Source organism: Hypanus sabinus, chromosome 7 (assembly GCF_030144855.1).
Source record: "Hypanus sabinus isolate sHypSab1 chromosome 7, sHypSab1.hap1, whole genome shotgun sequence".
Lineage (NCBI taxonomy): Eukaryota > Metazoa > Chordata > Chondrichthyes > Myliobatiformes > Dasyatidae > Hypanus > Hypanus sabinus.
Window position 1 is genome coordinate 79271532 of NC_082712.1, and position 17236 is coordinate 79288767.

The 17236-nt window shown below is 47.4% G+C and overlaps 1 long non-coding RNA gene across 12 annotated transcripts in view; it reads right to left on the reverse strand.

Annotated features, from left to right (window-relative positions):
• LOC132396897 (uncharacterized) overlaps positions 1-17236 on the reverse strand; it is a 216718-nt gene that overhangs the window by 179809 nt on the left and 19673 nt on the right. For 9 of the 12 annotated variants that reach the window (XR_009513166.1, XR_009513164.1, XR_009513165.1 and 6 more), the window contains 4 exons: positions 15313-15393; positions 3215-3385; positions 1969-2082; positions 1578-1675 (listed from right to left, as the gene is read on the reverse strand). This is a non-coding gene — a long non-coding RNA (uncharacterized LOC132396897). The remainder of the gene's footprint in view (positions 1-1577; positions 1676-1968; positions 2083-3214; positions 3386-15312; positions 15394-17236) is intronic. The other 3 variants (XR_009513170.1, XR_009513168.1, XR_009513163.1) reach the window with 2 other exon arrangements.

Genomic DNA, 17236 nt, shown 5'->3' on the forward strand with positions numbered 1-17236 from the left:
TCCCCATTGATGATTCAAATATCATCGCCAGAGGGTTAGCAATCTCCTCCCTCGCCTCCCACAGTAGCCTGAGGTACATCTCATCGGGTCCCGGTGACTTATCCAACTCGATGCTTTCCAAAAGCTCCAGCGCATCCTTTCTTAATGTCCGAAGAGTTACTGGTTGGTAGGTTAATTGGACATAGTAAATTGTCCTGTGATTAAGTTCGGATTTAATTGTGGGATTGCTGGGAGGTATGCTCAAAGGACCAACTCAGCACTGCATCTCAATAAAAAAATTCTACTGGGACCCACTTCTGGCACCAAGGCATCCTACCTCGTGCAGTTGTGAGCACCCAACATTTGGGCATCTTGTACATACAAATGGCTGAATGTCTCGTGGGATGAATTTGCCAGCTACTAAGGGGTTGCAGGCACCTGCCAGGTGGAACTCGGGCATTCGTTCCTTTTCTCCTCCTCCACAACCCCCACCCTGAGCTGAAGCAATCAGGGATTGGGTTGAGCCAGCCAAGCAGAGTTGAGGGCACCGAGCAGACTTCTTCAGCAGACAGACACCGTCTGGCTCTCCCTCCTCCTGCGCCAGCTTGCTCCTGTCACAGCCAGTTGGCGTGACCCCATATACATGCAGTTATTGGACACTCCTCCTCATTAATGTACATATCTAATCAGCCAATCACATGCCAGCAGCACTCAGTTATTGGACACTCCTCCTCATTAACATGCATATCTAATCAGCCAATCACACGGCAGCAACTCAATGCATAAAAGCAGGCAGACATGGTCAAGAGGTTCAGTTGTTGTTCAGACCAAATGTCAGTATGGGGAAGGAATGTGATCGAAATGACTTTAACCGTAGAATGATTGACAAACGTGGCTTACATAAGACACAAGAGAAGATTGAAGCTGTACTACAGGCACTACAGGAGCAAAGTGGGAATGGTCAGAAAGATGTGAAGAAGCTTTCAAGGAAACAAAGAGACTAATAACATCTGGTGAACTGCTCACCTACTATGACCCGTCTCTGCCCATCAGACTGGCGTGTGGTGTGTCCCCTAGGGCACTGGAGCTGCTTTATCACACTCTGTGAAAGATGGATCTGAATGTTTCCATTGCATTTGCTTCAACTATGCACAGATCAACCCAGAGGCCCAGTCTCATATCGGGTGTAAAGTTGTTCCACCACTACATTGATGCACCATCAATAACATCTTGGAAACTGAGGGAGGAGCAGTGCCTCCAATCGCCTTTATACAGGGGTCTGTGGGAGGAGCCATAGGAGCAGTCAGCAGGGGGGAGCGTGTCCAGACAGGTATATGTAGTTCAGCACAACTACCTCTACGGACAAAGGTTTACGCTAGTGACAGACCACCAGACCCTTTTGTCCTTTTTCAATCCCAGGAAGGGAATTCCGGTGATGACTGCTACCCGGTTACAATGTTGGGCAGTTCAATGCAGAGCTGAGTAAACATTGTAGAGCAGGGAGCAGAATCTGCCCTCGCGTCCGGTCCAGACACCCTGACCCTTTTAATCTGGCCCGGCACTTAAATCGTACGAATCCCATAAAATTTAAAGCTTACCTGTATTCAGTATCCCTTGTTATTGCCAGGAAGTCAAGTGGCCTTTTTTCTATTGAGTGCAATATCTAATTTTCATGAACAATGATGTGCTTGGTCAACTGAAAGGAAAATATCAGACATTGACTATCACATCTATTGAAGGTAAAGCCACGTCGTTGAGGGAAGCGATTACTTTTGACTCGGCAGTTATCAGGGAGAGGCCTCCATTGCTGACCATGGATATTGATCCTAGCCGTCCGCGTATATGCAGACCAGGGCAGCACAATATGGAGAGGAAGCTGATGCCCAGGTAACAGGCTTCCACTCTGTGCAGCTGGGAACGGCAGAGACCCGTACAGTTTCAATAAGGTTCTGTCTTATCTCCCACCCCACCAAGAGCAGCAAGACTTACTGTTCCAATAGCTCCACAGGAGCCAACATCTACAGGGCCGCAGGCTGGGCCTATTGCTGATACTGATATAAGGCAGTGTGCTTGCTGATGTAACAGTGACACCAATGGTACCATCTGGAAAGGAAAGACCCTGTGTTAATACACAAGTTAATACCAATGAACCGAAATTCCTCAGACCTGCTTACAGAACAGGAACCGGCATTGACAGGTTAGAACGAGGCTGAGTCTCACCTATCACCTGGAGGTTGTACCCTTATCCTCTTCCTTCTTACTCTTTACCTATCACCTCCCAACCTCTCACATCTGTCTCCCTCCCCTGGTCTCACCAATCACCTGCATTCATACATCCCCCCTCCCATGGACTCACCAATCTCCTACAAGTTTGTACGTTCCCTCTCCCCTGGTCTCACCAATCACCTGCATTCATACATTCCCCCTCCCCAGGTCTCACCAATCACCTGCATTCATACATACCCCCTTCTATGGTCTCACCAATCACCCGCATTCATACATCCCCCCTCCCATGGACTCACCAATCTCCTACAAGTTTGTACGTTCCCCCTCCCCTGGTCTCACCAATCACCTGCTAGTTCATCCATTCCCCCTCTCCCTTCTTATTCTGGCCCTTTGCCTCCACTTATCACATCAGCTTTGTACCTCTTCCACCCCCCGCCCGGTCTCATCTATCAATTGCCAGCTTGTACTCCTGCCCCTACCTATTTTGACTTCTGACCCCTCCTTTCCAATCCTGAAGAGTCTCAGCCCAAAACATCGGCTGTTCATTTATGGAACGAATATGGATTTCTCCTCCTGGTGAACAGATTTCTCCCCTCCTCCTGTCCTCTATTCCCCACTCTGGCTCTCTACTTCTCACCTACCGATTACTTCACCCTGGCTCCCTTTCTCCTACTGTTCTCTCTCAGATTCCTTCTTCTCCAGCCCCTGACCTCTCCCACCCACCTGGCTTCACCTGTCCCCTTCCAGCTGGCCTCCCCTCTCCCCCCACCTTTCTATTCTATTCCAGACCTGAAGGGGGGTCTCGGCCCAAAACATCGACTGTTTTACTGTTTTCCATAGATGCTGCCTGGCCTGCTGAGTTCCACCAGCATTTAGAGATTTCCAGCATCTGTGTTTGTGATTAACTCATTTCCCTCCATAGTTACTGCCTGACTTGTCACTTGTGTGTCGATCAGGCCCAGACCCTCTTGGTTAACAGGTTATTTTCTCCAGGGCGGTGCTTACTCACCCAAGACTTGTTCCTGGACGGTAAATGTATGCGACACAGTGCAGTTGCTCCTCCACCTCCAAGATCTGATTATTCTTCAGACTGAAGCCAATCCCTGCATGCAAGTGCTGGAGGGAGATGTCCTGTGAGGCGACGTGGTTATGAAGCATGGATTAGGAGTGACTTCCCACCCTTTATTTTAGAAAAGAAAGGGACGTTACCTCATGAACTACCCCGGGAGAGGAGAAGGGAGCAGCCAACTGACCAGAGTCCCGTTGCCCATAACCTGCAGTGAGCTCCGAAGTCAGGAGATCACCACCAGTAGAGCAGGGCAGGGTCACTGCAGTGGCCAGACTGAACGGGAAGTACTGGGGATGGCAAAAGTTAAAGTTAGTCAAGCTGGTCACACCCACAGGTGTGATGAAAAACACACAGAGCGCCTGACGTTCTCGATTGTGAAAACGATTATAAAGACATGTAAGTCTGTGAGAGTGCAGACTGGTCCTGCTGTCGCTCTAACCGGAGAGTGATTAGGGTGGCTTAGAAAACAGGGTGAATATTTTGTTGAAGTCTGTTTATTGGACAATTCTTAAAGGATCTTTGACCCAAACATTAACCATTTCCCTCCACAGATGCTGCCCAAATTAGGCCATTTGGCCCATCGAATCTGCTCCATCACGGCTGACCCATTTGTAGGTTTCTGCAGATAAAACAAGGTGAGGTGTTTTAACTTTAAGGAAACCTGCAACACATTTTATTGAGCACTAAAAACCTTTCATGTATAACGTCATCACGTCAGACCAGCCTCTTAAAGCGAAACCCCAACTCAGTGTTGGTGGTTGTGAATTATGTACATTTCTCCTAATTACATTACCCTACACAGGCCCCCAGGATTCACTAAAGCTGGAGCTCGGACGAGTTGCCCGGCTTGGGTCCTGTGGTTCCATGGGCGGAGGAACTGCAGGAGCCTCTGGCTTGTCCAGGGGTACGTTGACACGTTAAGGTTGTGACGCCGCGGCACGGCAGTGTAATATTTCAAACCTCAGCGGGTCAGCTTAAAGCGATCTACTGAAATATGTCCAGGTTTACCCCTCTTATCTATGATAAAAGTCTTTTCCCCCCATTCCAAAACACGGAACGGGCCAGCGTAAGGGATGTTACTGTCATGGCGGACAAAACCAAATGAGGTGGATTGTAGGTCAACAAGTACGGGGAGGTAGGGATACGTGGAAAGAGAGTGGATTCACTGAGGAGGGTGGGATGCTGTTGAGAAGCTGACCAGGCGGTCGTGGTGTCAGGAATGAAATCACTCGGCACTTGTAATGGCTTCCCACGGTCCAACTCAGCCGCGGGCGACTGCGGGTCCTCTTTCTGAGCCCCAGCAGGACCCACGGGAGCCGATCACGTCAACACTTATCAGTCAGGGAAGCTCTCAGAGCAGCCTTTAAGGAACGATGAAACTGCTCGCATAGGCCGTTGGACTGCGGGTGAGTCGCCGTGGAGTGATGTAGCCTAACGCTGAGCTTCTGGGCCATCGCACCCCAGAGGTCTGACGGGAATTGGGGGCCATGGTCAGAGGAAATATCAGATGGGGTGCCAAACTTGGTGACCCAGGTGCTGATGAACAGCCGAGCCAAGTCTGCGGCCGTCGTCGATGCTAGAGGGACGATCTCTGACCACCTGGTGGTACGGTACACCATGGTAAGGTGAGTGAAACCATGGAGTGGGAGAAAGAGGGCCAACAAGGTCCACATTAACATAGTCAAACCATCATTCAAGGACCTCAAAAGGTGCCGATGGTGTCTGAACATGACAGTTAATTTTTGCCCACTGGTATTCCACACAAACTGCAGACCAATCACACGTGTCCTTTCAGAGGTTCTGCCACACCATCTGCAGACCAATCACACGTGTCCTTTCAGAGGTTCTGCCGCACAAACTGCAGACCAATCACACGTGTCCTTTCAGAGGTTCTGCCGCACAAACTGCAGACCAATCACACGTGTCCTTTCAGAGGTTCTGCCACACCATCTGCAGACCAATCACACGTGTCCTTTCAGAGGTTCTGCCACACCATCTGCAGACCAATCACACGTGTCCTTTCAGAGGTTCTGCCACACCATCTGCAGACCAATCACACGTGTCCTTTCAGAGGTTCTGCCACACAAACGGTAGACCAATCACACGTGTCCTTTCAGAGGTTCTGCCACACAAACGGTAGACCAATCACACGTGTCCTTTCAGAGGTTCTGCCACACCATCTGCAGACCAATCACACGTGTCCTTTCAGAGGTTCTGCCACACCATCTGCAGACCAATCACACGTGTCCTTTCAGAGGTTCTGCCACACCATCTGCAGACCAATCACACGTATCCTTTCAGAGGTTCTGCCACACAAACGGTAGACCAATCACACGTGTCCTTTCAGAGGTTCTGCCACACAAACGGTAGACCAATCACACGTGTCCTTTCAGAGGTTCTGCCACACCATCTGCAGACCAATCACACGTGTCCTTTCAGAGGTTCTGCCACACCATCTGCAGACCAATCACACGTGTCCTTTCAGAGGTTCTGCCACACCATCTGCAGACCAATCACACGTATCCTTTCAGAGGTTCTGCCACACAAACGGTAGACCAATCACACGTGTCCTTTCAGAGGTTCTGCCACACAAACGGTAGACCAATCACACGTGTCCTTTCAGAGGTTCTGCCACACCATCTGCAGACCAATCACACGTATCCTTTCAGAGGTTCTGCCACACAAACGGTAGACCAATCACACGTGTCCTTTCAGAGGTTCTGCCACACAAACGGTAGACCAATCACACGTGTCCTTTCAGAGGTTCTGCCACACCATCTGCAGACCAATCACACGTGTCCTTTCAGAGGTTCTGCCACACCATCTGCAGACCAATCACACGTGTCCTTTCAGAGGTTCTGCCACACCATCTGCAGACCAATCACACGTATCCTTTCAGAGGTTCTGCCACACAAACGGTAGACCAATCACACGTGTCCTTTCAGAGGTTCTGCCACACAAACGGTAGACCAATCACACGTGTCCTTTCAGAGGTTCTGCCACACCATCTGCAGACCAATCACACGTATCCTTTCAGAGGTTCTGCCACACAAACGGTAGACCAATCACACGTGTCCTTTCAGAGGTTCTGCCACACCATCTGCAGACCAATCACACGTATCCTTTCAGAGGTTCTGCCACACAAACGGTAGACCAATCACACGTGTCCTTTCAGAGGTTCTGCCACACAAACGGTAGGGTGACTGGTTTCTGTGAGGTCTTTCGGCCCGGATGCAAATCCACCTCCAGTTTGTGGGCATGATGGGGCGAGGGTGACCAGTTGAGACATCACACAGGAGAGAAACTGCAGCTTCCCCTAACTCAATGTCAGCCAGCTGCAGGCTTGTGACTGCTGGTCGGTGAGCCTGGACCTCTGGGTCAGTAACTTGGTCAGCTGTCATAATCATCCCCCATGTGTACGTGAGAGGCAATCAGCCACAACATTACTCTTTCCCCTTTGAGATGTTGTATATTTGCTGTGAACTCAGATATTTAGGCCAGTTGGCATTGCTGCTGTGCAGATCAAGGTTCTGATATTTTGGCCATCAGAACGGGGGGTTTGTGGCCGACGAATGTTGTGAAATGGCGACTCTGGGGAAGAAAACAAAAATGGCGGATAGCCAGAAGGAGACCCAGAACTCTCGCTCAGATATGTTATACTTCCTGTCGGGGGTAGCAGCTGCCATACGCCTTCACTGTTTGTGCACAACGCCCACAGCATAGTCTGAGGCATGGAGTGGGTGCACCAGTAGTGTCGTGTTAAGAAGAGGTTGCTTGGTATCATCAGCTGCCCTGGTCATGTCCACTGACCAGTCAAGGAGCATTGCCTTTAAGCCACTATACAGGGGGAGAATAAATTCAGCAGCCCACGGAATGAAGCGGTGCTAGAAACTCACCACACCTAAAAACTCCTGTAGTTTCTAGTCGTGAGGGGTGGTGGGAAATCCATAATAGTGGCTACCCTTGATGGCAGGGGTTCCACACCTTCTGCAGAGATGTGATGGCCAAGAAAGTCAATGGTTGACGACCCAACCTGGCATTTATCTGGGTTGATAATCAGCCCGCATTGGCATAAGGGTACGAAAAGTGAGTGGAGATGAGATATGTGTTTGGATTTGGATCCACTGGTGACAAGCATGTCATCCAGGCAAACAAAAAAATATCGCGGTGTTTTAATCCAGAGTCCAACAGCCGTTAGAATGTCCGTGCTGCATTTTTCAGCCTAACTGGCACGTGTAGAATCTCAAAGAAACTAAACAGGGTTATCACAGCCATTTCCGGAATGTCCTCCGAGCACACAGGCACCAGATGGTAGCCCCTAACTGGACTGACTTTGGAAAAGAAATTAACTTCCCGGCTGAAGGTGACGAAAAGCCTTGGGTGTGTGGGACTGGGTAGCGGTTTGGGATGATGGCCTCCTGAAGGTAATCACTGTATGGGCAGCAACTACCATCAGATGTAGGGACCATATGGAGGAGTGAAGTCCAGGGGCCACTCGACCGGCGTGCAATGCCAAGTCTTTCCACGTTGGCAGACTCAGACTTCGCAGTTGCCAGCTTTTCGGGGTGGGCACGGACTGGCGGCCAGTTGTGGGAACGTGGTGCTCGGCCCGGCATTTTGTGACTTGACCGGGTGGCGAATGTAGGCTTGGTGAGGTTTGGGAACTCCCCCAGCAGTCGAGTAAACTCACATGCTTAGGTGCATGTGCTTGACAGAGTCATTGTGGGGAGCTTGCTGGGGAATAGGGTAATGACCCAGAGTCCTTGACATCCATGAGGCAACAGTTCTTAAGAACGACTAGCAGTCCTTGGGCACACAGGAGATTTGCACCGAGTAGAGGTCCAGCCACCTTAGCCAGGATGAAGTAACACTGCCCACCAAAGCATCGTTTCCTGTTAGTCTGGACCCTGTGGTCTCCAGTGAGGTTCCATCGCTCTTTGCCTTCTCACCAACAGGGGATGCAGGCAGCACGCTCTCTTAATCACCCGTGTCACAAGGAAGCGTCACCCTGAAGGGGCATCTATAATGAAGAGTCTGGAGCTCACGGTGGTCGCAGATCTCTGACATCCCAATACGCTGCCACTGTCAAAGCTGCAAGGTTGTCAGCACTTCCTAGCATTCTTACCAGAGCGAGCGTGGTAAACACAGTTCCCGCATCGTCTGTTTCACAGCCGTGGGGGTCCTTATGTTGGGGGCCTTACTGACGGGGCTTGTTGTGGTAGAGAGAGGAGGTGGAATGACGCATCACTGCCCGGCTGAGTGTAGACTATCAGTCATTTTAGCAAGCTCCCCATAGTCATTCCTTCAAGGGTTCATTGGTGACAGCTGTGTGAACTGGATCAGGCATTGGCTGCATGAAGAGTCCTTTAAAAATAAAACAAGGATGGTGATTTCCCAGGAGAGACAGCATGTGATCCATCAGCTCCGAAGGATTAGCATCGCCGAGGCTGGGCAAGGAGAGCAACTGTTTAACGCTCAGACTCCGATAGTCCAAAAGTCTGTAAAAGCTGAGTTTTCAGCAATTGGCATTTATCGTGTTCAGGTGGGTGTTCTGGAAAATTCCCCACTCTTGCCACCATGGAGTTGCTGAGCGATGCTACCACGTAGAAATATTTGGTGTGGTCGGTGGAGATTTCTTGCAGCGTGAATTGGGCCTCAGCTTGCACAAACCAAATGACAGCATTTTGCTCCCAAAACTCCAGCAGTTTCAAAGTGACTGCATTGTTCAGTAACTTTGGAATTGTCCTAGAGCATCAGGGTCACCAGTATAGATATTCAGAAATAAAATGAAGTGAGGCATTTTATGTTTAACAAAACCCATAACGCATTATATTGAACTCCCAAACCTACACAACCAAAGTGCGTGAAAAACCTTTTCCATTAATCACATCATCACGTCAGACCAACTTCTGAAAGCAAATCCCCAACTCAATGTCCGTGGTTGTGAATTATATACATGTCCCCAATTATGAAATAATACCATCGAGTCAACTGAGTTTAAGACTTCCTGCAGATTATTTTGATCCTGTGCAGTAGCCCCACCCCGTACCAGATGGTGATGCAGCCAATTAGAATGCTCTCCATGGTACGTCTGTAGAAAGTTGCAAGTGACATACCAATCTCCTCAAACTCCTAATAAAATACAGCTGCAGTCATGTCTTCTTTATAACTGCGTCAGGATCCAGGATAGACGCTCAGAGATGTTGACACCCAGGAACTTGAAATTGCTAACTGTTTCCACATCTGATCCCTCGATGAGTGTGTGTTCCCACGACTTACCCTTCCTGAAGTCCGCAACCAATCACAACGTTTTACTGATGTTGAGTGCTGTGACACCACTCAACCAGCTGATCAATCTTGCTCCTGTACCCCTTCTCATCACCATCTGTCAGCAAATGGATTTGAGCTGTCCTAGCCACAGTCAGTGTAGAGAGTAGAGCAGTGGGCTAAGCACACATCTCTGAGGGGTACCTACCCACGCTTAATCTAAAAAACCAAGCCCAATATGGGCCCTCAAAGCAACCCCATTCTCCCACACTCTCATCCTCTCACCCACACACTGAGGGGGTAATTTGCACTGACCCTGGATGTTGTTGGGATGTGGGAGAAAACGGGATACCAGAGGGAAATCCCCTGCACCTCGGTAACACAGTGGCTGGCGTGATGCAATTACAGCTTCGGAATTCAATTCATACATCATCAGAAAGGAGTCTGTACATTTTCCCTATGATCCTTTTCTGCTTGGAGCGACGGAGGATGAGAGGTGACCTGATAGAGGTGTATAAGATGATGAAAGGCATTGATCGTGTGGAGAGTCAGAGGCTTTTTCCCAGGGCTGAAATGGCTAGCATGAGAGGGCACAGGTTTAAGATGCTGGGGAGTAGGTACAGAGGAGATATCAGGGGTAAGTTTTTACGCAGAGAGTGGTGAGTGCGTGGAATGGGCTGCCGGTGACAGTGGTGGTGGCGGATACGATAGGGTCTTTTAAGAGACTCCTGGATGGGTACATGGAGCTTAGGAAAATAGGGGGCTGTGGGTAAGCCTACTAATTTCTAGGGTAGGGATATGTTCGGCACAACCTTGTGGGCCGAAGGGCCTGCATTGCGCTGTAGGTTTTCTATGTTTCTGTGATTGTGGACTTCAGAAAGGGTAAGACGAGGGAACACACACCCTCAGAGGGATCGGAAATGGAAAGGGTGAGCAGTTTCAAGTTCCTGGGTGTCAATATCTCTGAGGATCTAACCTGGACCCAACATATCAATGAAGCTACAAAGAAGACACGACAGGGGCTGTATTTCATTCGGAGTTTGAGGAGATTTGGAATGTCACTAAAAACACTCACAAATTTCTACAGATGTACTATGGAGACCATTCTGACTGGCTGCATCACCGTCTGGTATTGGGGAGGGGGAATTGAGGGGCACTGCACAGAATCAAAATAAACTGCAGAGAGTTGTAAACATAGTCAGCTCCATCATGGGCACCAACCTCCCCATCATCCAACATCTTCTAGGACGAATACCTCAAAAAGGCAACGTCAATCATTAAGGACCCCCATCGCCCAGGACATGCCCTCTTCTCATTGTTACCATCAGGGAGGAGGTACAGGAGCCTGAAGGCACACACTCAATGATTCAGGAACAGCTTCTTCCCCTTTGCCATCTGATTTCTGAATGGACATTGAACCCATGAACACTACCTCATTACTTTTTATTTCTATTTTTGCAGTACTTATCTAATTTAATTACTTTATGTATATATACACACTGTAATTCACAGTTTTTTCCCATTATTATGTACTGCTGCTGCAAAGCCAACAAATTTCATGACATATGCCAGTGATATTAAACCTGAGTCGCAATCTGCTCCTGAGCCCACTCACTGTAATTAGAACCGTTAGCAATACCCAGCTCAACCACAAGGTGGAGATAGCAGACAGCTAAGCTCTGTTCCCTGCTTCACACTAACACCCGCACTATCCACTGGAGACACAAAGGGCCACAGATAATCGTACAAACTCCTGGAGGAGCTCAGAGGGTCAGGCAGTGTCTGTGGAGGGAAAAGGTCAGAACGTCTTAGGTGGAGACCCTGCATCGGTAACTTTTGAACTGAAGGAGGTGAGGGGGGTGCAGTCGATGGGAACATAGGAGAAATGAGCTGAGATTGTTGTAGATGGGTGGCTGATGGTTGGGCACACACTGGAGGGGCTGAAGGTCCAGTTTCCATTCCGAATCTCTCCGTGACTCAAGGTAGGACATTCACAGTGAACATCAGGACCCTGGGGAGTGTCATAGAACAAAGTGACACTGGAGTTCAGGCTGATGTTTAATATTCTGTGTGCTATTTGCTTGTTCTGTCGACTTTTGCGTGTTAGTTGTTTGATGTTCTCTTTGAGCGGGTTCCATGGTGTTTCTGTGTTTCCTGGCTGTCTGCAGGAAGATGAATTTCAGGGTTGAATACTGCCCACATACTTTGATATTAAACGTACTTTGAACTTTGACCATGTTTCCCTGAAAGTGGCGTCATCGCAGGTAGACAGGATAGGGGAGAAGGCTTTTGGCATGTGGGCAAAGGCACTGAGTATAGGAGATGGTGCGGTTGTACAAGACTCTGTGAGTGAAACTCTCCCCCTCATATTTTTACAGCTGCGCCGACCAACCTTTGCTCTGAGCAGGAAATGCTTACGGCCTGAAAATTGCACAGCACTTTAAATGTTTTTTTGTAATATGCATACTATAAACGTTTAGAATGAAAATTGAAAAATCACACATTTTTGATTTTATTTATTAATTGAATCATAGCTGAAAGATAACCATAGCTGAGAGCTTCCTATCTACGGATGCACATTGTATTGAAAGGTCAAGCAGGAAGGCAGAGAGGGTAAAAAGAAATGAGATTGAATCATTTGAAAGAGGTGACATAGAGTTGGAAGTTGTTGAGTCATTGTAGATAGAACTGCAAGTGTGAAAAGACTGTGTTATATACAGAGCCCCAAATAATGGTAAAGGCATGGCCTATAAATTACAACAGGAGATAGAAAATGCTTGCCGAAAGAGCAATATTACAACAATCATGGGGGATTTTAATATGCAAATAGATTGTAAATATCAGGTTGGTGCTAGATTCCAAGAGGTGGGATTTCTAGAATGTTTTTTTCTAATAACCCTAAATTGGCTTTTGAGAGCAGCTCAGGATTGAGGCCACCAGGGGATCAGCTATTCTGGATCAGGTGTTGTGCAATGAAGCGGAACTGATTGGAGAGTTTAAGGAACAAATGATCATAATGTGATCAAATTTACCCTGAAAGTTGAGAAGGAGAATCTAAAGTTAGATGTGTCTGTTTTATAGTGGAGTGAAGAAATTTATAGAGGCACGAGAGAAGAGTTGGCCAGAATTGATTGGAAAAGAACACTGGTAGGGATGAGGGCAGAGCAGCAATGGCTGGAGTTTCTGGAAGCAATTTGGAAGGTACACAATATATATTCAAAAGAGGAAGAATTATTCTAAAGGACACAATTGTGGCTAACAAGAGAAGTCAAAGCCAACATAAAAGCCAAAGAGAGGGCATATGATAGAGCAAAAATTAGTGGGAAGGTAGAGGATTGGGAAGCTTTTAAAAACCAACAGAAGGCAACTAAAAAGTCATTAAGAAGGTAAAGATGGAACATGAAAGTAAGCTAGACAATATTAAAGAGGATATCAAGAGTTTCTTCAGATACTTAAAGTGTAAAAGAGAGACGAGAGTGAATTTTGGACTGCTGAAAATGTTGCTGGAGAGGTAGTAATGTGGGACAACAAAATGGCGGACGAACCAATTAAGCATTTTGCATCAGTCTTCACTGTGGTGAAGACACAAGCAGTGTGATGGAAGTTCCAGGAGTCAGGGATCATGAAGTGTGTGAAGTTGCCATTATTAGGGAGAAGGTTCTTGGGAACTGAAAGGTCTGAAGGTAGATAAGTCACCTGGACCAGATGGTGTACACCCCAGTGTTCTGAAAGGGGCAGCTGAAGAGATTGTGGAGACATTAGTAATGATCTTTCAAGAATCACTAGATGCTGGACTGGTTCCAGAAAACTAGAAAATTGCAAACGTCACTCCACTCTTCAAGAAGGGAGAGAGAGCTGAGAAGATATTGGAGTTGATTATTAAGGATGAGGTCTCAGGGTACTTGGAGGCACATGGTAAAATAGGCCAAAGTCAGCATGGCTTCCTCAAGGGAAAATCTTGCCTGACAAATCTGTTGCAATTATTTGACAGACAAAGGAGAATTGACTGATGTAGTGTATATGGATTTTCAGAAGGCCTTTGACAAGGTGATACAAATGAGGCTGTTAACAAGCTACAAGCCCATGGTATTACAGGAAAGATTCTAGCATGGATAAAGCTCATTGGTAGGAGACAAAAAGTGGGAATAAAGGGAGCTTTTTCTGGTTGGCTGATGGTGTTCCACAGGGTTTTGTGTAGCGACTGATTCTTTATAACCATATAACCATATAACAATCACAGCACGGAAACAGGCCATCTCGGCCCTCCTAGTCCGTGCCGAACTCTTAATCTCACCTAGTTCCACCTACCCGCACTCTGCCCATAACCCTCCACTTCTTTCCTGTCCATATACCTATCCAATTTTACCTTAAATGACACAACTGAACTGGCCTCTACTACTTCTACAGGAAGCTCATTCCACACAGCTATCACTCTCTGAGTAAAGAAATACCCCCTCGTGTTTCCCTTAAACTTCTGCCCCCTAACTCTCAAATCATGTCCTCTAGTTTGAATCTCCCCTACTCACAATGGAAACAGCCTATTCACGTCAACTCTATCTGTCCCTCTCAAAATTTTAAATACCTCGATCAAATCCCCCCTCAACCTTCTACGCTCCAATGAATAGAGACCTAACTTGTTCAACCTTTCTCTGTAACTTAAGTGCTGAAACCCAGGTAACATCCTAGTAAATCGTCTCTGCACTCTCTCTAATTTATTGATATCTTTCCTATAATTCGGTGACCTGAACTGCACGCAATATTCCAAATTTTGCCTTACCAATGCCTTGTACAACTTTAGCATTACATCCCAACATATATGTTTTTTGTCAGTGATTTGGATGAAGGAACTGATGGTTTGTCGCAATGTTTGCAGATGTAATGAAGATAGGTGGGGGGGAGTTAGTTTTGAGGAAGTAGAGAGGCTACAGAAAGACAAACAAATTAGCAGAATCAGCAAAGAAATGGCAGATGGAATATAGTGTCAGGACGTGTATGGTAGAAAAAAAATGAAAGGGTTGGATATTTTCTAAATGGAGAGAAAATACAAAAATCTGAGGCACAAAGGGACTTGGGAGTCCATGTGTAGGAACCCCTAAAGGTTAATTTGCAGGTTGAGTCTGTGGTGAGGAAAACAAATACAATGTTAGCATTCATTTCGAGAGGACTAGAATATAAAAACAAGGATGTAATGTTGAGGCTTTATAAAGCACTGGTGAGGCCTCATTTGGAGTATTGTGAGCAGTTTGGGGCCCCTTATCTGAGAAAGGATGTGCTGAAACTGGGAGGGTTCAAAACAGATTCATGAAAATGATTCCAGGATTGAACAGCGTGTCATATGAGGAGTGTTTGATGTTTCTGGGCCTATACTCACTAGAATTCAGAAGAATGAGGGATGGCCTAATTGAAACCTATCTAATGGTGAAAGGCCTTGATAGAGTGGATGTTTCCTGTGATGGGGGAGTCTAAGACCAGTGGACACTGCCTCAGAATCGAGGGCTGTCCATTTAGAATGGAGATGAGGAGGAGTTTCTTTTGCCAGAGAGTGGTGAATCTGGGGAATTCCTTGCCATGAGAGCAGTGGGGGCCAAGTCTTTCTGTATATTTGAGGCAGAGGTTGATAGATATTTGATTGAAGGGATATGGGAAAAAGGCAGGAGATTGGGTCTGAGAGGGAGATGGATCAGCCACAATGAGCCAAATGGCTGAATTCTGTTCTGTGTCTTATGAAAGGTCTATAGAAAGTCTCTCACGTTTCGTGGACTTGTTCTTACCTGCTTCCAATTCCAGTTGTGCGGCAATGCACCCAATCAGCTTAGAGGGAATAGCATGTTGTGTTCAGTTTGGCCACCCTGCTGTAGGAAAGATGTTATTAAACGGACGGGAAGGATTTATGAGGATGCTGCCAGAACGTGAAGGACGGGGTTGCCTGTCCTCCAATGGACAAGAGGAGATTGGATGATGGACATTTCTCCCAGTTGCTGCGGTTTCCTCCCACATCCCAACAACGTGTGTAGTCACTGGGTTAATCGGCTGCTGTAAAATCCACCCCCCCCCCCCAACAGTGTATCTCTGTGATTGGTAGAATCTGAAGGGGAGTTACTGGAAATATGGGGAGGGTGAGAATAGATTACAGCACGTTAGAAAGCAGAGGCAGGTGGAGGCCATTCAGCCCCTCAAGCCTGTCCCATTATTCCATGGCATATCCGCCCAGGCTTCATCTTCCCAGGGAATGCATTGGAAGAGCAGCACCTCATATTCCATCTCAGTCGCCTCCAACCTGTCAGCTTGAACATCAATTTCTCCGACTTCCAGTAACTTTTATCTCCTTCCTTCCCTCTTCTCCTTTACTGCCTATCATCTAACCCCTGGTACCTCTCTCCTTTCCCTTTCTCCCATGGTCCACTCTTTTCTCCTATCAGATTCCTTCTTCTTCAGCCCTTTTCCTTTTTCACCTATCACCTCCCAGCTTCTTACTCCCTCACCCACCTACCTTCACCTATCACCTTCCAGCTTGTTCTCCTTCCCCACCCCCTACCCCAACCTTCTTATTCTGGCAGCTTCCTCCTTCATTTCCAGTCCTGATGGCCCGAAACTTCGACTGTTTATTCCTCTCCGTAGATGCTGCCTGACCTGCTGAGTTCCTGCGGCATTTTGCGTGCGTTACTCCAGTTGCAGTTGTTCCTGTGAGCACCACACAAAGTTGCTCAGCAGGCCAATGCCTCAGTAAGCCAGCCTACATAACCAAACACCCCACCCACCTCGGTCATTCCCTCTCCCAGCAGGCAGGAGGTACAAAAGCCAGAAAGCACATCCCACCAGGCTCAAGGGCAACTTCTGCCCCTATAAATGGTCTGTAAGACTGTTGAACACATCCCTCGCCTGATAAGATAGACTGTTGACCTCAAAATCTCTCTTGTTATGTTCCTGCACCTTACTGTCTGGTTGCACTTCACTTTCTCTGTGGTTCTTACACTTTATTCTGCATCAGACCATAAGATCGAGCAGCAGAATTAGTCGTTCCGGCCCATTCCATCATGGCTGATGTATTATCCCTCTCAACCCCATTCTCCTGCCTCTCCTCATAACCTGTGATGCCCTGACTAATCAAGAACATATCAACCACCGTTTTAAATATACCATATGACTTGGCCTCCACAACCATTTGTGGCACTGTATTCCACTGATTCACCATCCTGTGGCTAAAGCTACTTTTCCTCATCCCAGAATCTCCTCCGGACTCTCTCTGGACAGCTCGTCTTTTCTTAGATAAGGGTCCCAAAACTGCTCACAATATTCCATGTGCAGTCTGACCAATGCCTGATAAAGCTTCAGCATTACATCCCTGCTTTTATATTCCAGCCCTCTCAAAATGAATGCTAACATTCATTAGATAATTGTTTATGTGGTGGATAATTGTTTATCAGGATGGAGGCCGGTGACTAGCGGGGTGCCTCAGGGATCTGTTTTGGGCCCAATGTTGTTTGTAATATACATAAATGATCTGGATGACGGGGTGGTAAATTGGATTAGTAAGTATGCCGATGATACTAAGGTAGGAGGTGTTGTGGATAATGAGGTGGATTTTCAAAGCTTGCAGGGAGATTTATGCCGGTTAGAAGAATGGGCTGAACGTTGGCAGATGGAGTTTAATGCTGAGAAGTGTGAGGTTCTACATTTTGGCAGGAATAATCCAAA